The sequence below is a fragment of the Ambystoma mexicanum genome, chromosome 1p, assembly GCF_040938575.1.
Source record: "Ambystoma mexicanum isolate Mex_15411 chromosome 1p, UKY_AmexF1_1, whole genome shotgun sequence".
Taxonomy (NCBI): domain Eukaryota; kingdom Metazoa; phylum Chordata; class Amphibia; order Caudata; family Ambystomatidae; genus Ambystoma; species Ambystoma mexicanum.
The window spans coordinates 676,351,664-676,379,068 of record NC_090921.1 but is presented as its reverse complement, the minus strand read 5'-3'; the positions used below and the strand labels follow the sequence as shown (position 1 = coordinate 676,379,068).

The 27,405-nt window shown below is 46.8% G+C and overlaps 1 protein-coding gene and 1 long non-coding RNA gene across 3 annotated transcripts in view; one reads left to right on the top strand and one right to left on the bottom strand.

The window, feature by feature from the left end:
- Nucleotides 1-1,099: 1,099 nt before the first annotated feature.
- Nucleotides 1,100-5,211, bottom strand: LOC138579180 (uncharacterized). Its single transcript, XR_011304006.1, has 3 exons — nucleotides 5,116-5,211; nucleotides 1,689-1,772; nucleotides 1,100-1,354 (listed from the first exon to the last, which is right to left on the bottom strand). It is a non-coding gene; the product is annotated as an uncharacterized lncRNA (long non-coding RNA).
- Nucleotides 5,212-5,357: 146 nt separating this feature from the next.
- The window catches only part of CERS2 (ceramide synthase 2), a 272,224-nt gene continuing 250,176 nt past the window's right edge, over nucleotides 5,358-27,405 (top strand). Inside the window, exon 1 of one of the 2 annotated variants that reach the window (XM_069649755.1) lies at nucleotides 5,358-5,381. The gene's annotated coding sequence lies outside the window, so the exon portion shown is untranslated. Of the gene's footprint in view, nucleotides 5,382-19,319; nucleotides 19,439-27,405 lie in introns of those variants that run through there. The other variant, XM_069649754.1, reaches the window with a different exon arrangement.

The window sequence follows — 27,405 nt, the reverse complement described above, 5'->3', positions numbered from 1 at the left end:
GAATCACTTCCTCAGCATCTGTAAAAAGCTTTTTGTTTTTGCCCAGATAGTACGCAACGTGGTAACGCAACGTGTTAAGAAGCTTCCAAAGCATTTGCTGGTACTGAGGCAACACTTTTAAACAGTGTCTTTGCTTTTTTATGCTTTGCAGCTACAATACAAAGAAATCCCTGGTCTTTTTTGATGAAATCGGCATGTTATTTTGTTTGCTCCAGGCTGTCATTTGCTAAAGTAGCGCCACAAACCACACACTGCGGCTTAACTTCTCCAGCAACTGTGATCCATGTGAACACAAAGTCCAAATAAGAGACATCATATTTCCGTTTTTTTTGCATTTAGTTTGTCCGTTCCACCTCTCCTGCTATTCGTTTGAGATTGCTAACATCGTTGGGCACTAGGAAACGATCCTGTTCTATGCGATAATCCCACATTTTAAAGCCCGAACACAAAAAAAGACTGATTTCATTCGGCCGTTTTTGTGTTGGCTTTAAAATGCGGAAATATTGCATGCTGCCCCCTTCCTCTCCCGCTCATTCACTCTCCCACCCCCTTCCAACATCAACACAGGATCCTCCCCACACATACCCACAGACACATACAGTCCAAAACTCACCTCTGCAAAGACTCCGCTGGGGCTCACAGAGCATGTCAGCCCTTCTGCGCACTTGTGTGCGGCAGGGGTTGAGGGTTTGACAAGTCTGACAGTTTGTCTGTGCGGTAACAAATCGCTCTTTCTAAAATCGACACCCCCACCCCCAATCGGCACAGTGAAAAAGATCTTTTCAATGAGTACCATCAATCCATCTCAAAAAGGAGCCTGTTGCAGACCCCCACTTTAGTGTGGGTGGCGTTCTTTTTTAAAAACATTTAAAGTTTTCAAAAATGACTAACAAAAATGGCAACCACCACATGCAAAGATTTAAAAACAAAACCATGTGAAAAGCTTGGGGTTAAAAATAATAATAAAATTAAAATAAAACAAAACAAAAAAAATTGCTAAAATGGGTCCAAAATACTACTTGGATTAAAAAACAAAAACTAAATTAAAAAAAATATTTAAGAAAACACCACATTGCTACAAGTCTGAGAAGACTCCCTGTTCAGATCGTGAAGTCCCAGCTCCAATTCTTTTTTATTTTTTAACTGTGGTCTCGTGGACTGGGTCACAGATTGGCAGTGAAAAACACAACTGTATGTACATTGCACAGGGCCGATATAAACCTTCAGCACTTCTACTCAACCAATGGCACATAGGGAAAAGAAATCCTCAGTGACGGGGTCAAGTGCTTCACTGGATTTTTCTTGCTGGGACACTGGTGGTTGGGTTGATACTCCAACGCTTTGAGCGATGCTGCTGCAATAAAAATGAACAGTTAGTGAAGGATACATGTGTCTACCCGAGACTTCAAAATTAAGATTAGATGAGCAGGAGCTTAACCCAGCTCTTGGGTGTTAGGCATCAGCTAGTAAGCAGGACCCAAAGCTGGGAAACCAGGCGGGAGTACACAGTGCTTTGTAAATGCAACTCCACACAAGATGTGAACTTTCAGTACCCCCCAAACTGGACATGAGAAAGAAACCGCCTCAAAAATAGGTTTGAAATCACTGATTGGGACTCCCAACTATACCTTAAAAATTACCCCACCTTTACCACAGCAGAATCCAGTTTTAAAAAAAGGCATCTTTACCTTTGGCCAGTCCTACTAAAGATGTCAGGATTTTTCATGGTGCCACTGCTGTCCTAGATGGTATGATAGAGCCAATTTGTGTTCCTGCAATTAAAAAAGTACATTAATAAAAGATTATAGTCTTACCAGATTGACCTTACCTATATTTGCACACTACACTCTGCCAATCAGCACACAGCCTCCCCTGGACACAAAGGGACCTAGGGTGCAGAGCCCCAATGAAAAATCTCCAAAGTTCCCTGTAGGCCAGTCCATCCCAGCTCGCAGAGAGAAACAGAGCCGTCAGAGCACATACCTGAAAACATGACTCATACTCAGTCACAGAGACAAAAAAATGATAGAACAGAGCGAGAGAAAGCATCAGCGTGTTATATTTTACCCCTTCTATTCCCTGCCTAGAATAGTTGAGAAGTCCAGCCTGCTGGCATTCTAATCATTCATCTACATATCTTACATAGAATCAAACACAGTACTGCTTAACCCACCAAGCTTAATTTCGGACACATCGAGTAATAGCCATTTAGCTTTTTACTGCAGTTCGGTTGCAGACTCTGCCGTGGCTGCCGTGCCAGACACGAGGGCCTCTGGCTTCTCAGCAAAATATGGTGCCCCATGCAGGCTAAGGCCTGGCACCCACAGTAGGAAGATATACGTGAATTCCACTTTAAATCACTTCTATGGCAGTGGTGCACCCAAAGTACTGTTGGTAATGCAGTGATTTGTATTATTACATCAGCGGGTGCATAGACTCGCTCTATAGTAGCTACCGAGTAGCTCAGCAGGTTGACAGACCGTTGCTGAGATGTTATATATGCAAAACGTATTAAATCGAATGACTTTTTTCAATTTCTCATAAAAAAGGAAGTGCTATACAATGTGTTTGGCCAGGGGATGAGTTGGGGTATTTCTGCCTCTGTAGTGAAAATCTAAATGTGGTACCCATGAACCCAGTTTAATTTCCCAACTAGTGTCAGCACAACGGAAGCATTAATTTGTTATTAACCAGTTTGACTAACATAACAGCTTTACACATGTAACATGTGATAAAACACAAGGCAATGGGCACACACATGCAGAGTACTGGTGTAGTGCTCCGACAAAAAATTAAAAAATGTTTTTAAAAAAAAGTAATAAACCCTTTTAAAGAAAACTAGCAAACTCAAGTTTCAGCACCGTTTTTGAGTAGTTTGGAAATGCCTTTTTTCCTATGAGCATGTAAAATGCACATTTGAACAACAATAATGTGTCCAGCATGCGCGACTGACAGCTGGGGAAAGGAGCACAGAGAAGATTAGGTCACCGAGCCCCCAGCTTCCCTCAGCAAAGCTGGGGGCTTGGTAATTGGTAAAGCCTGGTCAGGGCTGAGACAGGCCGGTTCCCGAGATCCAGCCAGACATAGACCAGCGGGGTGATGAGGCAGGGGGGCAGCCAAAGAAGGGGGACTGGTTTTGTACGATATCCGGCTCCCCCATGAGAGATTGCTGAAGCCCAGCAATCTACTGTGGGAGAGACGGAGATCCTACAACACTGGCAAAGCATGCTTCCATCCCTGCTCGCCTCCTCGCCCCCAAGGTGGAGGCACAGGGCGACCAGCGTTATAGTGATCTGGCACCCCTGCACTCCCCATGCATCTGCCTTTTGGGGTGCACAGGCGGAGAGGGGAGCAGAGGGACCGGGAAAGGCCTGAAACACTCAATTCTCGACACCCTCTCCAAACGTGGTGTGGAGGGTGAGCTGAAAAGCGGCATCTCTTACTGGGCAAGAAGACGCTGGCAGCACCAGCAGGAAGCAACAACGCAGCCTGGACGTGTGATCTTAATGTGGGGAAAACGCACATCCAGGCTGCGTTGATTTCTCGTTTTGTGGCCATGCCCCATCACGTCGCATTGCCTGAGCATGGGGAGCATGTGCATTGGGGGTGATAGGGGGCTGTGGCTCACCATGCACAGCTAAGTGAGGCAACAAGAAAAGTGGTTTCTCACCATCCTGGATCACACAACCCCCCAGGCATGTGGCCGTGCCACCCAGATTGAAGACCTTGGCATACAGTATGGCTAGTTTTAAGGCGAAACACACAATTGTTGCCATCTTGCTGGCAAGACTACGTAGATGTCTGCATTTTAACTATATAGTAGCATAGTATACATGAACACGCACGTGACAGTGGCATCGCTAGGCGAGGGCCAGGGGGGCCCGGCCCCCCCTCTGAAATCTAGTGCCCCCCACACAAGGCAGCAGTGACAGTGTTCTCTGTTTGTGGAGTTATTTGTGACAATAAGGCAAATGTCCGCCTATCACATGCGCCAAATATTCGCCTTTTGTCTGAAAGCTAGCAGTGATCTTGGTATGCATTCTGGCATCCGTATGAACATGAGCACGAGCCACTTCTCAGGTGTTCCTGCCCGGCTTCTGCACAGCAACCTCCATAGTGTACAGAGCAGCTCGCAGCCCCTCCCATCAGAATGTAATGCACGAAACTGCATAGGGGTGTGGGTAGTCGGTGTGCTCAAAAGAGTGCTTGTGATGTCACACATTGCCTTTCAGAGACACCCCCCCTTACTTTTGTCTTTGGCCCGCGCCTCTCCTAAATTTGATTCCTGGCAACACCACCAGTCAGTGACACAACACAGCGAAATGAAATAACTGTCCTATACAGACAACCGAAGTTGTGTGTATGGTGGGGGAGGGAGGGGGGCTAATCAAGAAAGACATCTTGTGTATAGAGGACCCTGGCCGGTAAGTTCAATACACATCTCCCTGCAATGTTCAAATCATGACCCCTCACTTCGTGAAGGCAGTTAAGTTACAGAAATCATGGCAAGGAAGCGTCATGCTGTAGCGCTCCCTCCGGCCCCTGCCGCTCTTCATCCAGAGCCCGGGGCTGGCGCCGCACTGGCCCGCGCCCATGGCGGCATATAGAGCACCCGCGGCGCAGTAGGGCTAGGCAGCCCGGCGACATCTAAACCGCGTGAGCTTGTGCAGAAAAAGAAGCAAGCACGCGGCTTGGGTAAAAACGGGCTCAACATGGGGCTGCCTTTCCAACTGGGCGAGTTCATTGCTGTTCAAACAGACAGCCGTGTTGCGCAGATGCGGGTGAAGAAAAATGCCATATACACTGTACAGTTTTGTAGAATGCCTGTATTTCAACCCCGTGAATACAGCAAAAAGCCGCTGCTATTTGGAAGGTGATAACATGCAAGTAGGCTTAAGGCAGCAAACAAAAATCTTCTGCCTCGAAGTGTCCACCATACGCGGCACGGCCATAAATCACTGCCGTTTGAAAGGGTGGGGGGGATAATACCAGCCAAGAAGACACATACAGATCCGCTGTTACTGCAACTAAAATCAAAATAGGACCCACCGAAATATACCTGGCGCATTGTAACACTATACGGGCCTTATAAATACACACACAAAAAAATGATACCTGCCAGTGCACGGCATGGAGTCCGCCTTCCTCCAGGATTCTCTTCCCACGTTGGAACGTCACGAGGACTTAAAGGCATTTCAGAAATAGGTGAAATACCTCACGACACTTTAAAGGCATTTTAGAAAGTGTCGGCAAACTTTTAAACAAACACACGATACTATCGTGTCTCCTAGGGACTTTAAATGTGTGTTTCAATTGATAATGAAAGCAGCATAAGACCTCCCTTTACGAAACTCTCCTGTTCAGTTGCCAGGCAGCCTCAGGTGAGTGCATGCGATCCAGCGCTTGTAGTGAATGGTCTATGCTTTTCTTTTAGCATGCATTACCTTCGATCGTTCTCACCCCTTTGGTATATGCATGTTTAAGTAAGAGGTTGAAGCTGTAATTGTTGTATCGTACTTATCACATGTTGAAATAATAAATTGTAAGTACGTGACTTTTTAAACACCTGGTTTCGAAATTGTACAGGGCAGTGTTGGTATTGTAGCCACAGCAGCTGCTCCGGTACAGTTCCGGCTTTGGAATGCTCGGTGTAAGTGACTATACACGCGCACCTGCGCCGGCTAGTAATTGCAGGCGTGTGATGTCTCCAGCAGGGCGGCGCTCGGCGTGTGCGGCTGCACAAGGCCCCGCGCCCAAGGTGCCGGTGACTCCCTCCTCTCGCAGGCTGCAGCGTGCGCCGTGCACTCGGAGTACCTGAAGTTGCCGCAGTCCGCTCTGGGCTCCCAGGGTGCACACGCTGCAGCATGCGTGATGACGGGGAAGTTTGTAGGAATATATTTTTCAAAAGCGGCTGTTCTCTCGAGGTTTGGCTCCCTTTTGTTTCTTTTGGTGAGGCAACGTGTCACCTGTCAACCTCCTGCTGCGCGCCTCTGGAGAGAAAAACACTCTCTTCCCCCTCCCAGAGGACCCATAAGCACTGCTGATCACTTTCTCAAACCAAAGTGTGTGCAATTTGCTATTGAGACGTTGTTGGGGATTTTTTTTTTTGAAAACACATTCAAATCAGTAGTTAGCTGCCTAAAGTGTGTGCCTTCCTACAGCACAATTAAACATACTGCACAAAACCGTTTTGGCTATTTGCCTTATCTCCACATGTTTATATTTACCAAGCCAAAAAGCGTTTAGTAGAATGTCACATTTTCCTCACATTAGATGTTAAGCATGCAAGTGAGTCATGACTATTTACCAAGGACGTGACAAGAGAGGTTCTCATCCTGGAGACTGAAGGGGATATTTTCTCTAGTTCTGGCCCTGTTCTGATTTTCAGGGCACAAGTCCATACATGTGGGTGGACAGCGTCCTCCCTCTTTTTTCAACGGTTAGACGCAACCCAGGTTCTGTGTTTTTGAAGCCAGCTTTAGAAAAGAAAAGTTTGCCAGCTCAGGGGTTCAGCTACTAGGATTTCACACCAGCTTGCCATGTTTCCAATGCAGACGCTTACCCACAAGGACAAATAAAGTGCCATTAAAGCGCCATTCAAGCCCACGTCTCCTGTTTGGATTTTGTTTTCTTTGGACTATTTCATTATAAATTGTTAGGCTTAAAAGGTGGCCACCTTTTTTTTATACTTTGCTAGTGTAGTTATTGGAAATTTTACTCTCTGATTATTTATAGATATATTTTTATACCATGTTTTCTCTGCTGCCTACAAACATAGTGGTTCTTATCTTGTTATGTCACTTCCTGTGATATCAAAAGCAAATTAAGAGGCCCTGCACTTAATTTGCCACACTTGGCCCTGCAAATCTTAGGGCCGGCTCTGTCTCCAGTTCCACTGCCTACTCTGAAAGTAATGTTTCCCAAGGGCTAATGGCTGCAGACCCGGGAATTTCTCTGGGTCTAATGACCCTTCTCTGGATAATAGCTGCAGGCACAGTGTCTGTTCGAGGTTTAATGGCTGCAGGCACAGAAACACCCATATGAATATCAGCAGGCACCACCTTGTCTAGTGCTAATGGTAAATGCCCATCACATCCTCTGGCTGGAGCGAATGAGTGCAGACACAATACCTGCTCTGGAGCTAATGACTTCCGATACAGTACCTACCTGCTCATCGGCTACATCTGACAATACCCGCCCTGGGGCAAATAATTACAGACACAGTACCGGATATAAGAGACCGATCAAGTACCTGCCCTGGAACTAATGACTTTTGATACAGTACCTGCTATTCCGTTACATATGACAGAATACCTGAATGATGGCATGCACAGAACGTACAGCATCAAGAAGTGATCCTTAGGGATGCACCACCGTGCCACGATTTTCAAAACGTGTTTGGTGCAACTGATGGGATGCTCATTTGCTTCACTTGCATCATAAAGTTGGTGAACCATGCACAAAGGACATTTAGTTGTGCACAATCAGGTGCTCTGTTCCCACCAAATGAACAACTGCGCAAGGTAGAGGGTGGAAAGGGGGTTCTGGGCATTTTCAAGTCAATCCTGATTTTCAAAAGAAGTGCACTTTTCAAAAGCGCAGGGGGGAAAAATGCCCCTGTGCCTATTTGGAACAGGTGCAGGGATATATAAAATGTATGGGAAGGTCACTTCTGATCCTCTCATGCAATGAGTGAGTGATTGCTGGGTGTAAATAAGCGAGTGAATGTTTGTGTTGGGCCAGGGAGCTGATTTTGGCTGGTGAGGGCAGCACAGTAAAAATGCACTTAAACATTTTTTATTGGCATTTTCAACATTAAGAACACCCCATCGATTCTCATACCCCACCTTTTCCCCTCCCCCCTCGATCCTAACACATGTAACCAATAACACACCCTGCCCCCCATGCCCCAGAGTCCATAAACTCTGTAGATGCTACCGGTCCAAACTTTCTGTGAGTGGCCAGCTCTCTCGCCAGCCGTTGTATGGGCACTTGCACCGTTTGAGATCCCCCCCCCTTAGTCTTTGCCTCCCCATGAAACACCAGCCATATCTCCTCCCAGCTTCCCGTGAAGGCACCCTCCCCAAGTGGAGCGAGTACTAACACCAGCCCCAGCAATCACATTTTCATCGGGCACCATGCAGCCCGCAAGTCCTGCTGCAGGTGATGCAGGACAATGTCCCAGTCTGAGAGAAACTTTTGGTGATACCCTTGAATTGAATAGGTCACCCACTCCAGTGCCACAAAGTTCCAGATTTTACTAACCCATTCGTGTTCTGTGGGGATAGCTTTTTGTTTCCATTTGTTTGCCAGCACAAGCGTCGGCGCCACCATCAGGATGACTTGTATCTTTCTTTGAGCTTTTGAGGGTAGATTTTCCAGAACCCCGTCCATTCCAAGGATGGCCATCCCTATGTTGTCCAGCATCTGACTCCCACAAATACTATGCACGGATCATGTCCCAATAAGGCTGTATGAATGGGCATTCCCACCAGATATGCTTCCACAATCCCAGATCCCCACATCCCCTCCAGCAGAGCGCTGATGCAGTTGGGTAGAATTTATGTAGTTTTTCTGGGGTGAGATGCCATTGGACCATTATCTTAACCCACATCTCCTGAATCTGGATGGCCTGCGTGAGCTTGGCGAATATCTTCCCATAACTGAGTCCAAAGTTCCCCCTTTCAGCGGCTGCCCCACTGCAGTTTTCCACTGCTCCGTATAGCGCCATGCCTGGCTCGTTGCCCCTTCTGCTATAATCCCATACAATGCTCCCACCAAATGCTTGTCTCTGTGTCAATCGTTACAAACGTTTTAAAGGGCGTGAGATCCCTGGTGGCCGCTGACCATTGAAGCGCTTTGAAGCACTTCACTTGTGTATAAGCGCTTTACAAATTTACAATTACATTTGCGTTCATGAGCCAGTGCCTCAGTTGACAGTAGCAATGCCTCTCCAAGCTAGCCCGAAGTCCTGCTTGCACTGTGCAAAGGATTTAATGTCCTGACCCGAGAACATGCCACATAGTTTGCGGTCCCCTACCGCCTCCCACCCAGTGAAAACACCATTTTCCATACCCGGTGTGAACTGGGGATTCCTAAACCGTGACGTCAGCGGGGAGGGCAAGGTGGTCAAGGTCACCTTCCGCACAAGCTCGTCCCATGAGTCCCCCTACTAGGGCCCCTATCCTTCTACAGTACATGTTTGCAGGTTTATCCCCCTTGGGTGGCCACAACACATCAGCCAGCCACGAGCCCACCACCGCTTTGTCAATTCGACACCAGACCTGCCCTCGACCTGCCATCCGGGAAACAATCCCGGATAACTCTGATTTAAGCTGCAAGGAAATGGAGGCGGAAGTTTGGCCCTCACAGCCCTCCCTTGCCTCTGGGAGACATTAGGGTCTGCATAGCGACCCTATGTCTTGCGGTTCCAAATAAATGAGCCCACATGTTTTTGAAGGGTCCTGAACAAACCTTGGGGAACCCCCACTGGCAGAGTAGAGAAATAGTACACTATTTTGGGCAAAATCACAATTTTACAGGCATTTATCCTCCAGGATATTGATAAGGGCACCCCTTCAGCATGCAGCCAGTACAGCTTTTCCACGAAATGTGGGTAGTTAGCACGGCAAAGAGTACCCAGAGAACCCAAATACCTAATACCAGTTTCCACCCATCTATAGGGTCCTATACCTCACAATTCCTGAACCTTTTCTCACTCTGACTGGTGGGCATTTGTTTTTAACCCGCCACCTCCCCAAAGAGAAGTTCCTGCAAGATCCCTGGAAATGAGGTTTCTGGTTCTGTGATCAAGAGAGGAGCATGCCGTCAGTTAACTCTGCTACTTTATGCTCCTCACCCCCAACGGGAATCCCCCTAATAGCCGGGAGGCCCTAATGCTGCCAAAGAGCGGCTTCAGCTGGATGGCGTATAAGAGCCGGGAGAACGGGCAACCCTACTTAGTGCCTCGTGAGACCGTGATCCTCTGGGAAAGTTGCCTGTTGATTGCCAGGCGCAAGGAGGGAGTTCAGTAGTTGGCTCTCATCATTGAAAGGAATTTCGAACCGAATCCCATAACCTCCATGGTATGTAAGAGGAATGGCCATTTACCAGTCAAATGACTTCTTGGCATCCAACGCTAGTATAAGTGCAGGGGTTCTAGATTTATTTACTTTTACAATCGGATGACAGACCCGCCGATTGTTATCCAAAGTCTGCCTATGCCTGATAAATCCCGACTGGTCAGGATCAATCCGTTTGGGGAGGAGCTTATCCAGATGTGACGCCAGAGCCTTAGTGTAGGTCTGTGTGTCTAAATTAATAAGGGCAATTTGCTGGTACAAACTGCATAGAATGACATCCTTACCCGGCTTTGGGAGCACCACAACCATGGCTACTTCCATTGTCAGGGTGATGCGTCTCGGTCCCTCCGCACTCACCCAAAAGAGTTGAAGAGCTGGACTAAGCGCAGTATCAGTGCCTCTCTAAAGATTTTGTACAAACACGCTGGAAAGCCGTTCTGGGCATTTCCTGATAGTAAGGCAGCTATAGCCACCCTTACTACTTTGGGAGAAATGTCTTCCTCAAGTTCTTCCTGTTCTTGAGGAGTGATCTTAGGCAGAGAGCACCGGGAAAGGTATTCCCTTTGGGCTCCCTCCTCTGGGGAATCTGATGTGTACAGGGATGAATAATATTCAGTGGAGACCGAAACTGTCAGGTAGAGCAGTGCTTTCTTTCCCCCACCTTTTATTTTAAGGATTGTCCTCAATGCTTCTTTTCTCCTAATCAACCTTGTTAACAGGCAATCCACCTTATTGGCTTTGACATAATATCTCTCTTGGCAGTAGAGCAATGAACGCTCTACAGCTCTAATCTGCAGAATATCTAATTGCCCTAATAAGCCGATATTCCCTTTGCAGCGTACTCCATGCATTATATGCCATTTGTATAAGTTTGCTTTACAATTCCTCCTGTAAGAGACCTAGTTGTTTGTCCCTCTGGCACTTCATCGTAATGAGCTCCCCCTGAATGTAGCCTTAAACGCATACCATACCGCCCGGTCGCGTACACCCTCTGTAGCGTTGTGCAAAGTAATACAAGATTGTATTCTTTGTCCTCACATAGGACTCCATCCTTACGTATGTGACTAGGGACCTCCACCACCATAGGCCTGATTCTTTCTTCCCCATATTGAAGGTAATCATTATGGGCACATGGTCTGACAGGGCAATCACTCCTAGCTCTATCCCATGACCCTACCCAATGGTGACCTCGAAATACAGGCGTATTCTATCCTTGAGAAGGATCTATGAATGTGGAAATAAAATGTGTAGCCCAACCCCTCTCAGTCCCCTTCAGCCATCTACCAACGCCAATTAGGCCGTGTTTGTTTCAAGCAGCAGATGGCGCCACATGGTTGTGGAACACCCTTGCGCTGCTGTCTTCTTAGGTCCCATACCAGATTAATGTTGCCTACCAATATTATCTGCTCTTTGGCAAAAGTCTCCAATTTGGTCAGTGTCGTCCGCAATAACCCATTTTACCCTGTATTGGGGGGGCGTAGATTGCTGTCACAGTATATGTCCCCTTCTCCCATTCGAAAGAGACTGCCAGATACCTACCCTCTATGCCCTACCTCTGCAGCTATGACCTGGAAGCCTGGTAAGTCCCCAATAGCCCCCCCATCTTCCCTTGGGCGTTGGAACAGATGGCGCTACCCTTGATTTTCAGTTTATGCCCGTCTCACCTCTGAACGTGCGTCTCTTGGAGGGCTACAAGTCCCGACTTCCCCCGCTGCAAGAACTGTTCCACCTTCCTTCTCTTAACCAGGGAACTAACCCCCCTCTATCCCCCCAATGTTTAGGGAGGTCACCTGAAGCACTTCCTCTTTCCCATGGTCATCTCAGTGTGGTTCGCACTAATGAGTGGCTGCTGTTGGTATCCCCCTCTCCCTTCACCCTCCCACCACCCTCTGGGTGGGCTCTAACAGCCTCTAGCTCCCCTCGACCCATCATCTCTGGAATTGAGGTATTGTAACAACCCAGAGTAAACCTGTGCGGGTCCCCCTATACCCATGTAGATGAACCAAGACATCCTGTACCACCCACCTCCCCCACGGTACCTTTCCCCTAGCTCCCTCCCCCCCAGGCGGGCTACAACATTCCAGTCTGTAACTCCCCTTTTCCCTCAGCATGGCGCTCCTCTGTCGATGGGCATGTGGGCACCTTCCCCCAGGCCCCGTTTATTTTATCCCCTTGTCAAAAACTTTGTCCACTCCCACATTTACCTCTTGACCGGTTCCCTCACCAGTCTGTGTTCTTGCCTTGGTGACCCTTCACCCTCCATCTTCAGTACCCTCGTACCTTCCTCGCAGGTGGTGACCTGATGCTGTTTCCTTTCCCATTCAAACAGTAGTCCAAAGGGAAAGGTCCATTTATAGCATATGTCCGCTCGCATTAGGGCACACATCAGCAGGCCCATCATCCCATGCTTCACCATGGAGGTCTGGGCAAGCTCATAGAATAGCTGAAGTCCTGAGCCATTGTAGCTGATTGCTCTGGCCCTCCTGGCAGCCGCCAGCACCTTATCCTTCTGCCCGTACTTGTGTAAGGCCACCAGTATATCTCTACATCTCGCCCCTGGCTCTCCCCTCTTTGGCCCCACTCTTTGTATGCGGGCCACCTCTATCCTGACCAGTCTTCCACCTTCAGCAGGTCAGCGAACACCTGATGTGCCCTCATGCGTAGATCTGCCACCGCCTCAGCGAGGCCCTTCTCGAGCGGTTTTCAAGGTCTTCGCTCTGGGTCTCAAGGTTCTGAGTGACCCTTGCTAATTGCTCTACCAGTTCGCCGATCTTCCTCATGTCCTCTGAGACCTCTTGCATCAGTCCGCTCCAAGTTTCGTTATGTCCCCCTTCACTTCTTGCAATGATTGGGACAGGTCCTCTCGCATAATGCTCAACTACGAGTGAATGGTGTTTGCTACCTTGTCCCCAAAATCCTAAAAGCGGTGGCAAAGGACCTCCTGGGTGACAACGCCCCTGATCTCCTCCAGCCGGTACCTCGCTATCTCTGCAGATTGCCCTCCTGTGGTTACTTCACCGACTTGGGTGCAGCATGCATGTCTTTTTACCATGTTTTTGGACATCGGCCTCAGGATTGGCCCGGGGAGGGCAGGGCCCCACCACTGTCTCCTTATACGTGGTGCGCCTCTTGCTCCCGTCTCCCTTTCTCTGCGCTGGCTGAGGCACTATATGCAGCTCCTAAATCCCAAATTTACCTCAAATGGGCTGCCAGCCGCCCTGGCTATAACACCACAGTGCCTCCCCTGGTCTTCTCTGCAAAGAGCTGGCTTCGAAGCTTGGGCAGCGACCCTCGCACCACGCTCCCCCACTCCTCACCATCACTCTGCTCAAAGCTAGTGATCACTGCCTGCACTGGCCAGCCTCAGCCTGCTTGCACCCTTTCCTTGGGCCAGGGCACACACTGACCTGTGATGGTTCTCCCCAAGGGGGCTGGGGTGGGAGTTGAGCCCCTCAAGGTCGCCACCTTTCTGCCTCTTGACCTTTGCTGTGTTCCCTCCCAGGCCTTTTGGCCGCGCTGGTGCCCTTCTCCACTGTGCAGCTCTCAGCAGTGGGCTACGGGAATGGCCCCTCTGGATCCTCCTGATCTCTCGGATGAGATACTTCTCTGGCGCGGGGGCGGTGCAGTCCCACCTCCATCTTCCCGCTTCTGGTCACCAGCAGGGGAGCCCCAGCTCCACGAATCCAGCCCCGGTGGGCCTTCAATATCGCAGGCAGCTCCTTCCTGATGGGCTCCTCTGCCGTCCGACAGCGGCTGCTTTCCGTCTCGCAGCAGCACTGGGTCCTCGGCCACCCCTGGTCTGCTTGAGTGGTTTTTCTTGCTCGTGATCTGCAAGCATGTCTCTCAGCTCAGCCTGCACTAACCGCGGGCGCAGTGCCTCCACACCTCACACACTGCAGAGACAGAGTCCGCACAACTGCCTCTACCAAAATCCCCTGGCGTTCCGGGCTGCTGCACTCCACCACTGCAGCCTACATTGATGAATGATTGCAGGGGGTATGGAGTTTTGTGTCAGGACAAGCTGGTCCCCTGCGCAACAAATTGTCGGTGGTCAGTGTTAGGCCTGCAGCCTAGCAAATGGTTTTGTCAAGGAGCCAAACTCCAAGGTTCCCCGGAGATTTGAAAATTCTTGTTGGGGTAACAAAACCTTGTTAGTTACTGGCGCAGGCAGGGAGTTGGTACTTCAGTACAATCATTAGGTATTCACACTTCAGTCCTGAGTGATTGTTGTGCATTGGTATTTATTGGTTCAGGTGTAACATAACACTTGTGGCACACTGTGCCCGGATGGTGAAACAAAAAACACAGCCGACGCGCGTTTCAACCGAAGTCTTTCTCAAGGCAAGCGAGTTGTAGTCAGGCTCGGGTTCGAGCGCAAGGTGGAATGACCCTGGATAGGGTGTTGGCTGATGGCTTAGAGGCTCCTCTGTGGTGAGGTCCGAATGGATCCGGCTCGAAACGTTGCTTCTTTGTATGGAATGCTTCCAGCCGGATCCATTCGGACCTCAATGACTATACAGGGTCATTCCACTACATTGATGAATGCCCACTTGGGAAAGGCTTTTAATCTATCCTTGTCTTTGGCCCCGGGGGTGTGAAAGCTCCACGATCACGCTGCTCTCCCCATGGTGGCCATCTTGGAATCCCACTCACAATGCACTTTTTAATGGGCATCTATCATAGATGCCAGTACAAAATGCTGTTTAAAAAAAAAAAAAAAAAAATTCTAAATACAGGATGATCTGTGCGTTTGTGTCTAGACTGGCATTCAGGGCAGCCAGTCAAACCATTTCTTACTGTGGTGTGACTTCTTTCCACTGGGCATCAAGGGTAAAGCAAACATGAGCAATATTACACATCTAGACATTGTGCAGCCAGTTTGGGCATTTTGTTGGGACAAGACATTTTCAAAGGCAAAGCTAACGGGAATTGTGGCAGAGACATGGTGGGCATGTTTTCTTATAGTATCATTACTGGCATTACGTTAAATTGTTTGTACCGCTCACCGCTTCCACCCAGGGGCAGTCTCCAGGCGCTTGCGTGGCTCTGCAAAAAAGGGGGTTTGAGGGTGGTTAGTGAGGAAAAGGGTGAGGGGTTAGGTTCAGAACCAGGAGGAACTGGCATCTGTGAGTGTTTTGCATGTGGTCATTTGTGAGCGGCCTCGCGCATTGTAACCGTAAGGGTAAGATTCCATGTCTCAGGTGTGTGGTAGTGTTTTGTGTTAGTCTTGTGTGGTTATGATGGGTTGGTCGTGTGCACTGGTTGGAAAGTGTCCATAAGGGATTTAGATATAGGTTGTCGTAGCTGTAAGGTAATGCGGCATGTTGGTGTGTTGTTGCATTTGAGTTGATATTGGGCTATGTGGGTGGTTCACTCTGGATGTCGGCATAGTAATGGTTCTCTGTATGTGAGTGTGGCTAGTCCAAGATCTGGTGTAGAGGCGTCAGTTATGTAGGGGAGCAGGAAGGGAAGTTAAGTCTGTCAGTTCGTTGAGGTCTCAATCTGGGGCGACTCTTTGGATGCCGCTTGACAGTACTGAACCAGGTTCTTGTTTGCGGTTCTTTTGGCCCCTCTCGTCTTCTCTCTAGTTGTTTGACTGCTTTGTTGATGTTGCCGGTGTCCCTTCTAGGTTGTCATTGTCTGCTGAATAGCACAGTTTTGAGCAGTTTCATTAAGGTGATGTTGTCTTCTGTGGTTCTAATTACTTTGGGCATGGAGTTTCAGGTGTTAGCAATTAGACGTGAGAATGATGTTCTGCCGAATTTCCTTTTTTCATAGTATTTTGCCTCCATTTTTAGGTTGTTGCTAGATGTTAGTTTACTTCCTGGGCGATACCGGCTAATCTTGTCTTGGAGGAATTCCGCTCCTTGTCTGTGCAAGGCTTTGTGGGGTGATGCAGAGTACTTTGAATTTGATGCACTGCATTTTTTTTACTGGTAACCAGTGTAGGCTTTTCAGTGCTGGAGTGATGTGGTCTCTTCTGTTTAACCTTTAGTAGGATCCGGCTGCTGCATTTTGCACGCTTTGGGGTTTCTTGGTGAGTCTTTCTGGCATTCCTAGGTAGGGGCTGTAGGTAATTCTCGTGAATATCAGGGATGATTGTGAGGGTTCTGTGGGGGAAGCAGAGGTAGTGAGTAATCCTCTGAGTAGTTGTAGGAGGAAGAGGCATTTTGTGACATTTGCGTTGACTTACGGTTTCAGTGATCATCCGTTGTCCATGAGTGTTCCTAGGTTGTTTACTACATTGGCAGTCTCTGGTTGTGTTCCCATGCCAATAGGCTAGTCCAGTTGTCGGTTCCCTCCGTCAAATCCTGCAAGTGATAGCATTATTTCTGTTTTTGCTGGGCTCAGTTTGAAGTCATTTGTTGTCATCCAGTTGTATATGTCTGTGAGGCAGATGTTGAGGTTATTTTGTTTCTGTGTTCTGTTGTCTGCGTAGTTGTAGGCGTTGTCTGTGGGATCGATCAGTGGGCACGTGCAAATGTTGAAAAGTAGAGCGGAGAGGCTGGAACCCTGTGGGACTCCACACGATATATTTATGGTGTTTGAGGTGAACGGTGTTAGGTAGGTTCATTTTGGTTTGTTAGGAATGAGGTAAGCCTCTTTAGTGCGGATTCCTGAATGCCACATTCCATCAATCTTCTTCGGCTTGCGTGGATGATTGTGTCAAAAGCCGCTGATGGGTCCAATAGGAGGGCTGATTGGGTGTCATCTGCGTTTATTTTCACGTCATCCCATATCGATAGAAGTACTGATTCTGTTCTTCATCATTCTTAAGCTAACTTGTGATTGGTTGAGTTTTCCATTTGTTTCGATGTGTTTAAGCTGGATTTTGTAGACTTGGTTCTCCAGGATCTTCGCTGGGCAGGGCAGGTTGGATATCGGTCTGTAGTTGCTTGGGTCTTCTGCGCTTTCTGACTTTTTTTTTTTTTTTAACCAATGGTTTGATGTATGCTGATTTGAAGGAGGATGGTACTATTCCTCTTTTGAGTGATGGCTTCATTAGGTTCCGGTAGCAGGTGACAGTGTTTCTGTGGTTATGGTTTCCTTTGAAGACGTCCAGGAGGGAGGGGTCCCTTGGAGATCCTGCAAGGTTGGTGTCCTTGATCAGTGTGGTGAAAGTTTCCTCTGTGATTTTCTGTAATCTGTTTCATCTGGTGTCTGTGCTCCAGTGGTTGCGGTTGTATTTGCCCCGTCGTGATTGATCGTCTCCTGTATTGTCTAGTTTTGCTCTCAGAAGGCTGGTGATTGTCACAAAGTGTTTGTGTAGGGGTGATGGAATTTTTGCAGGAAGAGGTTTCTTTTATCTGATTTTGAAGAGTTCTTTCTGTGGATTGGTTGCCCATTCCATTCTTGTGGCATAGTCGTTTTTATTTGCTTTGAGGACTGTTGCTTTGTACAGTTTCAGTAGTCTTTGGTATTTAATGTTGTCTCGTTTGGTGTATTCTCTCCATTTTGCAGTTTTTTTGTTTTCTTTCAGTTCTTCTGTGAACCATTTTGCTTACAACTTTCTTTGGTATTGCATTGAATGTTTTAGCTGGTGCTAATTGGTCAAGGGCCTTGGTGGTCCAATTGTTGAGTGTGTCTTCTGTTGCATCTGTTTATATCAGTGGGATCTCTGAAGGTGCGTTGGGGCCTCTAGGTGCAGGTTCTTCTAGTTTCTTTTCTTGCTGGTTTGGAGCAGACCGTTAGGCTGGTTTGGGGTGTGATGTAGAATGGTATCAAGTATTGTCACGCTACACCATTGGTGTTGGTGGCACGGATACGCATAGTTCTTCCCTGCAGAAAATTGCATCCAGGGTGTGTCCGGCGTCATGAGTGGATCCACTTACTGTTTACTTGAACTGCAAGGTTTCCAGGAGTGCGCCGAGTGAGTTTGCTGTGTACTCGTTTTCTTTTTCGCACCATACGTTGAAATCTCTCACCATGATTAGGTTGTCATGGTGGGATGATAGCATGGTGGCCTCGTCCTCTAGTTTTGTTGCAAAATTGGAGTTGTAAGAAGGTGGTCTCTATATAGGGAGGAATACTAAGTTGGATTGGTTGGTGAGTTCTATTTTGATGAGGAGGGATTTATAGTCTTCCACGTTGGTTGTGGTGATTCGAGATACTCGAGCGTGTTGTTGGTGTCTAATTGCGATTCTGCCTCCTCTTCGGTTTCCTCTTTTGGCGTGTATTAATATAATTGTCGGGTATTGTTTCATTTGTGATGGCTCCATAGTTGTCTGATAGCCAGGTTTCTGTAAGGAAGAGCACGTCTGTGCCTCTTTTGCTTAGGAGGTAATGGATTTAATTTGAGTGTTTTGCCATGTATCTAATGTTGATGAGGCTGCAGTGGAGTTTGCTTGATGTCCCTTTTGGGTTGTTGTTAGTATTGCTTGTTCTGATCGGTGTGTTGGTTAGGTTTCCGTTCTAGGTGTGTTTTCCCTGGTTGGGTGGGGTGGTTCTTTGTTGGTCAGTCTTTGTCGAGTAGACTGATGTTTATGGTGGTGTTGGTTGGTTCTAGTTCATTCCGGGGGGTAAATTTGGTGGCTACCCCTCAGTTAATCCAGTCTTGATGTAGGAGGAGTAGTGTGATGGATTCCAACCTTTCCCTTGTTCTGGTTGGGGAATGGTCCATGATACAGACCGGGTTGGGATGGTTTATTAGTTGTTTTGTTCTGTTTGGTGTCCTGGTTGGGTCTGTATTTGTGCCGTTTTTGTTTACCACATTGTTGTGTGTTGACAAGTTAGCGAGCAGTGTAGTCTGTCTTTACTCTGTTATTTGTATGGTTTGTAAGGGAGGCATGGTATCGCGAGTATGACACTGACACAAAGATTACTTGTTTCAAAACCTTTATTGGATTCTTGGGGTTAGGGAAAACTCCTAGCTTGCCTTATAGGTAAGATGGGAGTAGTCTCTACCATCAAGTAATAAAGAAAACACAATCCTAGTAGTCTGTCAAATCAAAATGACCTATACTAACAAAGCCTAATGCATGCTCGATCTTCTACAAAAAGTGTGTAAAGGGTAATGTGTATGCAAAGGAAAGTCCGTGTTCTAACGTAAAGGATCAAGGTGGCTGAGTCAGCTCTCCTCCCCATGTTGGAAAGCATGAAGTAAGGCAGCCCCCATAAACAGGATGACACACTTTGGCTCAGGTTATAAACGAAAATAAGGCAGTTCGAAACATGGGTTGTGGCACGATTGACCTTCCACGTTAAAGTCACTTATTCCAGCTTTCCAATTCACAGTTCAACAAACGTTCACGTACGTCTGGCTCAGTCCTTTCAACCAAAAAGTATCTGATTCAACGTACATCTTCCTCAGCTGGGCTCGGACCTCTTAATCACAGCAATGCAGGGGTCCCTGTAAGGTAAGATTTTCATAGTAATGATAATGACCTGTGTCAACCCCAAACCTTTTGCATTTACTGGTGGATTCTTTTTCCTTGTACCGCTGTGCGTGGGAACCTTTTTCCACACTCACAGAATCTTTGACTCTTTGTATGGATGTCATTTTCTAAGACTCTCCATAGTGTATTTTAAAAGTGATCCTCTTTGACAACTTTTTTGGCAATAAGTGCCTATTGTTTCTGGGTTGCCCTAGGGGCTCCCCTTTTAACTTTCTCTGGCTAACCTTGTGAGAACTACAGTTCCAAGGGGTAGAAAGGATCTTTGGAACCCTTTTACCTTTTAAGTGAGACCAGCACCCCCCACCTTTTATATTGAGTGCTGGAGAGATATTGAGTATCCCCATTCTCAATTTAAATGTAACATTTATGTTACAAGGACAAACTTACCTTTAATGGCTGGTGGCAGTGAACCTTTTTTATTAATTCGGTGCACCTTTACCGCGGCTGTTTGCACAGCTCCAGTAAAGGCACCCATGGGAGCTCATTTTACCAAAATGGCCCGTCTTCTTTTTTTTCACCATGTTTCTTGTCCTTGTTCCTTCCCTTGACCTCAGGGTGGGAAATTCCTTTGTGTGATGTTTTTTTATCTAAAACGAGAATCCTGTGAATTCCCTGCCCAGGCTCCACAGTGTCTGTGAAGGCAGGAAGTGAGGGGGGAGTCCAAAACTCTGCAGCCCTTTGTCTTCCAGCACGACTGCGAGAATCCAGTTTGAACTGGAAGGCTCGGTGTCCTGAAAAGACTGCCAACCCCCCCAAGTTTGAATGTTGCATGGCTGTTTGATTGCCTGGGTTCCTGTATAAATCTGATCCTGGAAGCTGAAGAGGTAGTCAACCGCTGGAACTAAAACCAGAGAGGACAATGAAGAATTTGTGGCTGAGATGATTTCCAGTGACTGGAGAGCCTACTGTGTAACCGGAGCCTGCTGTTAATCCTTCTTTCAAATCAAACTGGGACTCCAAAAATGACAACCCCCACCCAGAGCCTGGTGAGACCCACTAGATTCAAGAAGACCTGCACTTTGAGCCAACCCACGTCGTGCTGCGACCTTGCAGGTCTGCAGTATTACAATACCCTGGGACTGCGAGCCATTGCATGGTTCAGTCTTTGAAATCTCACTGAAAAACTTTGTGGGCATCCTGCTGGATCTCCAGAGGCACGATTCTAGTTTGAAAAGTCCCCTCACAAGAGTGCTGGACCTTGCAAACGATGAGAATCCGACCAGTGACATTCTGTCTTCTGTGCTCCTGAAAAAGGTGCAAAATCCAGAGCCGCATGCATCAGCCATGAGGAAAACCTTGCCTAGAGACTTTCCCGTGACCTTTGCTGCAAAAGTCCTTCCAGTGTCCTGTCTTCTGTCTTCTTGATGAAGTAATTCAATGACTGGGCTTTTGGCTTCAGATCCTGAAGTCCTCTTGCTGCAAAATCCTCTGTGCTAAGGTACTGTGCTGGCTTGGGTATTTACTTACATTACGTTTCTTGTGATTACTGAATATTTTTGGGGTGTTTTCTGTGCACCCAGGCCGCTGCTAGATTACTCCTAGGGTGTCTTCTCTGAAGCACCTGGACCCTCAGCTAACTCTCTAAAAGTAGAGTACTTACTTGTTCTAACAGTCTTCCTTAGGAATTATGACATTTGCTACTTAAGACCCTATCCTGACCTGCCTGGTGGACATTAGACCCTAGTGATCCCCCTTCTGCCACTGAAAACACTCATGCTCCAAAAATAAGGGAAAAACTTCTAAGGATTGGGCCTTTTGCCTAGAAAAGAGAATGTTTAAAAGTTACTTACTTGCAAAAGAAGTTGGCTGGTAACTGTAACTCTGAGAGTGAACAGTTAAAAAGTTATTACTTACCTTAGAAATGTTCTGCCATTCTGAAAAGTATATGTACAGTCTCACTTGCCTTAGAAACTGTTTGCCATTCTAACAGAAAGTAGATGTAAGGTTATTTTACTCTTCTGCAAATTGGTTGTGCCTTTTCCCAAAAGTAATGCTTGTTGGCTTCACTATTTCATTCAGCGAATGGGTGTATACGTTTCCCAACTGGGTCTTGCTTCCCCTGACTTGCTGTTTGTTACCCTGTACAGAATAGGTCTGCCTTAGGTTTTAGCTACCTAGAATAAGTTTGAGGTATTAATGTGTAACACTGGGTTTTGCTTTCCCTGGTCTGTTTTTTTTAAACAGACACAAAAACAGTCTTCGGTTTATACCTGCTTTCAAGTTGCTGATGGCTCCTTTTAAAAAGTGTATATAGGTTTTACTTACCTTGCGTGTAGCTGTTTTATACTAAAATAAGTTTGTTATAGCTTCCCTTAGTCTGTGAACTGAAAAGCAACTGTAATTGAATATTACACCCCAAGGTCCAACATCCCTAGAATAACTGTTATCCTAAATCAGAGTTATAGGTGCTTTACTGTTCCTAGAATAAGTGTTCCACTATTCTGGAAAGTATATTGTCCAGTTGACTTGCCATGTGATTTCTTGCTGAGCGTCACAGTACAACCGTTAGGGTCTACTACCCTTTGCTAATGTGAGTAATCCAAAAGTAACTATTGGTTTTGACTTCCCTAGAACTACTGGTGTTTCAAATTCGGTTATATGCTTTGGTCTGTGCACCTTCAAGCATAGTGTTGTGTTTTTACAAATTTGTTTATATATAATGTGATGGTACTTATTTCACCAAGATTTATCTAGGCCTAATTGTATTCAAATAAACCATTTATGTTTACAATGCATAGTGTCAGCGTTTCTTTGGACCGCGTGTGTATTACATGTATTGTGTACTGATTCCACAGCCCTCTCTTTCCCCCCCCCTCCTCCCCCCCTCCCCCCCCTTAAGCCTGGCTGCTGTCTACTCTACCCTATACTCGGATGGTACAATCTTCTATTAAGAGTGGCATCTTGTACTGCCCCAGTTGATTTGTTTTTACTAAGCCTGTAATTGGACTTCAGAAGAACTGTTCTAACATTCCCACCCCCAAGCGTCTTTCACATTCTTTAGGCGTTCCCTTCCTCTAACTTATTTCATGTTCCCAGTCTCCCTCAATCGGGCTCAGACCTTTCGCTGTCGAAGAATTGAAATTGTGTGAGGCTTTTACCAGATACCTCTGCAGGACCACTTCGACTTTCACTTCAGCTCTCCCTTCATGTTAATGTTATTTGTACCAATATTTCTTGGTATTGGTAGTTCCATACCACAATCAGAAAAATTCAAAGAAATCTTCCTCTTGAAGCAAACATCTTTTAACTTTTGCCGAGTAAATATTGACCATTGCGCATTTCAAAGTTCGTTCACTTTGCGGCTTTATAACAAAACGCATATAAAACATTTTGCTGAGCCTTTTGAATGGGCTATTTCCTTTCGCCAAACCACTCTGCTACTCTGTATCATTGGCTTCAGTTATCAGTAACTTGAAAGTTCATTACTGGTTTGCTTTCGCGTCTCATCACCGTGTGTGCAACCTTCAATAGTGTGATACACTGTTGCAACTTCAATCTTTCCTTGATACAAACCGGCATTTCATGTTCGCTAACTCGCCGGTTGTATGCATTCCTTTCTTGTCTCTGCGGCTTTGATTCACAAGTTAAGGTTGATACCACAGGCAGGGCTTCGGGTCGTTCACCCGGGAGGGTCGCTGGCATCCTTGAAACACAATGCAGGATTCTTCTTGTCCGGGATTTGGCTTCCTCTGCGTCTCCTTCAGTTTTCCGGAGGCAACAACCTCCTGCGGGGAACTTCAGGGTTTCCCTACCCTTCGCTCTGGTCCCTCGATCCGTCATCCTGCTCCAGTGGGTTCACCTTCACCCCGGAATCTGCTCCTTCTCGTCTCACCTTGCTCAGTGTGTCTCTGTTCCGCCTTTATCTGTGTGGGGGAGCTAATGGGTATCAGATGTATGTGATTAAAGTCAAGTGCCTGACTGCCTGACCTAATTAACGGGACATGTCCAATGAGATATAGAAGTGTTAGCCTCTTTAATCTGTTGCCCAGTGTTTGTGTAGAAAGGGGGAGGGGGTTGGGACGTTGGAGAATCCTATAAAATAGGATGGGGTATGGGCACGGGAAAGGGGGGGTAAATACCCAGATGATCCTCCCGTACTGGTCCACCCCTAGGGTCTTGATCCAAAGACAATGGCTGTGCTCTGGCCACCTGAGAGAGATCCCTGGGGACTACCAAGTGAAGACACCCTTTGATTTCTCAGTTTGCTTGGGCTATCTGTGATGTTTTTTGGGGTTGTGGGATCATGCTGGTCTGTGCCTTCCCGAGTGGTTTGGGTTTTCTTTTTTTGTCTGTTCTGGCGTCTTGGGGCGCAGCATGATGTGTGGGTTCTTGTGGGCGTCCTCTTTCGATTCATGATTTTTCCTGGTCTTTTGTGTTTAGTCTTTGCTGTTTGTGGTATGTTGTTGCTTACATTTGTAAGTGGTGGGTATTTAACACCTCGGTTGATGAGACTTTGTGGTTCAGTTTGCTTACTGCTTTCTTTTTTGGATTCAGTATTTTTTTTTTGTCCTTTAATCCTGGAGGTCCTTTTGGTTATGATTGTTGAATTATGGGCAAACACTGTGTGAATTAATACATGTGAATACTAGCATATAGTCAGTATGGAAATGTATTGATTGTGAGGGTGCTGGCTTCCTGCTTTTGACTGGGATGGCAAATCATTCTCACCCAGGGGGTGTATGCTATGTTTAAGCCTCTGCCTTACAGTTTTTGTTCAACATAGTCTCAAGCTTTACCCTTGCCCCATTGAGGGTCATTCAGCACAAGTGCCACTAAGCGATGTGGAACGGCATTTGTATTGGTCTGCATATCATCCTACTAACTCCTGATGTTCTGAAGTAATCAGTAAGTCATCCTCAAATCATCAAGAACAAACATGTTTCATGGTGATGCTCTTGAAGTAATCAGCAGGTCATCCCAAAATCATTAGGGACAAACATGCAATCTCTTGAAGTGATCAGCAAATCATCCTAAAAGAATCAGGAACAAAGTTTTCTAAAATGGGGATGATGTTAGCCTATTCATTAAGTCATCCTAAGCTCATCCCCAAATCATCACCCACCATTCTGAAACCTTTTGCTTTTGACTTTTAACAGCGTGATGATGTGGGAATTACTTCTAGTGTAGTTCGATCATCAGATAACCCCAGGAAGGTCTCTCTAGTCATACTTTTAGACCAAGGTGAAGAGGGGTCACACGAGTTACTCATATACAGATAGTTAAAACTGCAATGGAATGTTGTGTAATTTACGACCAATGAGCATTGGCTCTATGTCATTATGCGCCATACTGTGGGTGGCTCAAAGTCCCTGTGCATGCACCGTCCACAGATAAGGTACCCGGTCCAACGATCATCGCGCTCCTGCTCTGGCGCCTTCCAGGAGGGCCCCCCAGTCATTGCGGTTACTGTAACGTTTTGTAAGGCACAACCTTTGACACGCTGGCAGCCTCCTGGCGCATGAGCACTGCACAGGCATTATGCACCTCTACCAGCCGGATCGTTGGTTTTACATGGAAATGCAAGGAGAAAGTGCACACCTTGTTCTGGCGTGAGGAAATCCGGAAAAGGGCAACTTCCTCACTGTGGTAACCTGATCGGACTGGGAAAGAAAACAAACCCAGGCAGCAAAAAGGGCCCCAGGTTACAAAATTCGCCATTCTTCGCATTTAGAAGAACTGTGGGTTTGATGTTTAGTCAAAAACGCCAGGCTGCTTGGTGCACCAAGCCATTCACCAGGCAAAGGTTGCTGCACAAAACTCACTCGCGCTGGCCTAGTGGGAAGCAGGTTGACCATTATTGGGCCTCTAAGGAAACCTAGTTGATGAGTCCAATCAGAGGTCAGACAGGCCTCACAGTACTGATGATGTCCATTGCCGCATAGTGGGGTTGGAGAGATTTTCCATCACTCCTCCCTTTGTACACTCTGGATGGCCAAAGTGTTGCTAGGAAAACTGGAAACATTGTGGCCATGGAGTTAACTGCAGCAGTCACTTCACATCAACGCAGGGCGGTACGTGGCGCTAACTGGGAGCGGTGACCGAGGCGTCCTGTTAAAATAAAAAAGTCCTATCGGGCTTATGATCTATCTCGTTTGGTCAAGTGGTGTCTTAAGAACCTGTACTCCATCAGAAGATTGGAGAAGCCGCCTAGATCCTCTGTGTCAGTCAATAAATTCTTCTATGTTTGTTACATCTTAGAAGCGCGGTAGGTTGAACAGCCCTTCAGCCAACTGTAGATGGAATAGACCTGAGAAAAGGAGCCTCACGTTGCATGCAAACAGTCATAATTTAAGCAACAATTCAGTTGCTAGCAGAGACGACTAGCGTAGTGATGTTACAGAAGCCATGGAGTGAAAGAGTTTTAAGACGCAACATGGATTGCTCTGTCAGGGAATGTGACAGTTGGCCCAACATTTTGGTGGAACTCTGCTGTATTCTATAGGGCACAGCCCCAAAGGAAGAAAGGGAGCTGACATAAATGGTACCCAGTCATTTTACCGAAAACATCAGAGTGGCACATTTCACTGTCGTACATAACACTGAAAATATTAATTAAATATGTATGGGTAAGGGGTTAAAATGAGTCGGGATGGGGTTGGGGTGGCATTATATGGGTGGAAAAAACAGGGGGACTGAGGAGAGCCCCAAATAAAGGGGGAAGAAAAAAAAAAAGAATCAGTGTTTTTCGGTATTATGGTCGCAATGAAATGTACCACTCTGTAATTGAGGTTGGCAAAATCACATATAATCACATATAACCATATATATAGGTGTATCAACTCCAAGGGTAACAATCAAAACTGACTACAGTTGAGGGTCCTGCAAGCCAGGAGTAAACCATTGACTTTACATGTAAAGAAATGTTCATGTCCTGTATTTCCATAAACTGTGTTACAGGGTATCTTTCACTGCGTTAGACAATGAGCACTTGAGGGCACAAAGGATTAATCCTACAAGCTGTGCCCAGCCTGCATTTGAAAGCCTTTCATTATGTACTGATCATGAATGCTACCAAACTGGACAAACATTTGCTTTGAGAATACAGGAGGATTGTTGCAGCGGTTTTGGTATATTTACAATGATATATTAATTTTACTTGTGAAATTGGTGCAGTATAATAGTTACATTATCCCATGAACAGTGGTTTGCCTTTGTAAATTTACTAGCGCCATTGCTCTCAAGTTCTGGAACACAAAAGGATTGGTGCAGTAATGCAATATCAATACATTGTTTAGAAAAAACTGCACTCTTAAGTGTGCAGTACAGCCAAACTGGCACGTTCCCTTCATTTTTCTTTAATGTGCTGCTTTTTTAGTTGCCATTCCCAGACTGCTTTGAGGGAGCTGTCTTCTGTGTTTAATAGGTCGGTTTCTTCAAACTACCTACCTGGCTTTAGGGGTATTGCCTCAAAACTGCAATGGTGAAGTGCCTGTGCAAAGTGAGTGCATTGTTTGCTGCCTTGCAGTACCAGTGACGTGGGAAGCCGTGTGCGTCTGGAAGTGTTGGTGGACGCAGTGTTTGGCATACTCTTGGTGGACCTTAAGACAGATTTTCTCAATATATGTAGGAGCCTGGAGTCTGAAGCACACATGGGAACTAGCACCAAGGGTTGTGGTGTGGACAGGGATTTCACAGCGCTCTTGATGTGCTAAGTACCAATAGAGTGCAGGGGGGCAACACAAATCCTTTGGTTCGGGTGCAAGGGCCAGCTCCTCTGTTGCTAGGTGCTATTCATGTGGTGCTCAAGATGCCCTCTCACCATGTTGCAGAAGGCAAAATGCTGTAGGATCCTTCCCTTCTGCAGGTGCTCCGTCAGGACCAGGTGAGGGTGCCTTTATTCCAGTGTAAGGGAGATGCAACCACTGGCATCCAGCACCCCAGCCAGCTATCTTCCAACTGCCACTATGTGGAACACTCACTCAGGCTCA